Source organism: Microtus ochrogaster, chromosome 19 (genome assembly GCF_000317375.1).
Source record: "Microtus ochrogaster isolate Prairie Vole_2 chromosome 19, MicOch1.0, whole genome shotgun sequence".
Taxonomy (NCBI): Eukaryota; Metazoa; Chordata; class Mammalia; order Rodentia; family Cricetidae; genus Microtus; species Microtus ochrogaster.
In genome coordinates, this window is record NC_022021.1 from 60,832,470 (window position 1) to 60,833,712 (window position 1,243).

General features: G+C 36.9%; 1 protein-coding gene across 1 annotated transcript in view; it reads right to left on the reverse strand.

Moving 5' to 3' along the window:
- Itga2 (integrin subunit alpha 2) overlaps positions 1 to 1,243 on the reverse strand; it is a 95,821-nt gene that overhangs the window by 39,758 nt on the left and 54,820 nt on the right. The gene's annotated exons all lie outside the window — the stretch shown is intronic.

Genomic DNA, 1,243 nt, shown 5'->3' on the forward strand with positions numbered 1-1,243 from the left:
GTGTGGGTGCATGTGTGTTTTATATGGTCCATATATGTTTTCCTGTATATATGCTCAGGTCCACATACATGAATGTGCATATGGGGACAGAGATCAAATATTAAGTGTCTCTTTCTCTTGCTCTCCACTTTACTTTTTAAGAAAAGGTTTCACTGAACCTGGATTTCAAGGACTCAGCTGTACTGCATCGCCAGGCAGCTCTGGAGTTCCATCTGTCTCTCTCCTTCCCAGTTCTTGGGATACAAACACATACCACAGCAAATGACTTTTAGGTGGGTTCTGGGAATCCAAAGTCAGGTCCTCGTACTTGTGGAGAAAGCACTGGACCCACTGGGCAATCTTTCAGTCCCACCCAAACCCTATTTTTCTATTTACAGAGTCAAGTTCCTTAATCCATTTTTTATATTCCCATTATATTTGATATGGCACTTACAAAAAGAATGATATCTTTTTTAAAAGCCTAAAATTATTGTTAAAATCTTGTGCACATGCTTAATCTAGTAAAACTTTAATTTTTTTTTTACATTTTATATATTTTTTTTTCTTGAGACAGGGTGTTGCCATGTAGCCCGGGCTGGGATCATAGGCATACAGCAATATGTGCAGTTCGACTGAAAATTTAATTCAGCTAATATCAATTTTGATGCAAGATGCAAAGGACATTACTTAGCTTTATTTTCTTCTAGCTAGTCAGTCAAGCAAGTTATGTCTCTCTGTCTATTAGAACCTCCCATGACATTCATCCTAGGTATTGCCAACTACTTCATAGGATAAACAATCAGCTAGCTATATAATGATCTTTGTTTCCAATTCACCTTTTCTATCTCTATATTTATGTTTTCAGTGCGGGCTAGCTCGTCTACACATTCACCAATACTCTAAAGTCAACGTTTTTGAAGCTGATAAATTATTTTGTTACACAGAATATTTTATGTGTCCTGTATTAGGGAACAGAGAAATACATTCCATTTTTCAGCCAGACAAATTTTAATCATGGAGCTCATGTCATGTCCTTTTTTAAAAAATGAAGTTTACCCTTTGTGGGTACAGTATACATCAAGAGTGAACTGAGGTTGGAACTGCCTCATTTAGTTTGGCTTGACTGCATTGTTTAGGGTGATGTCATGTAATGGTAGGTGTTCAATGAAATAAAGTATGTGGAAATGGGGATATTTACAGAAAGAATATCAGAATTCTCTCTCTCTCTCTCTCTCTCTCTCTCTCTCTCTCTCTCTCTCTCTCT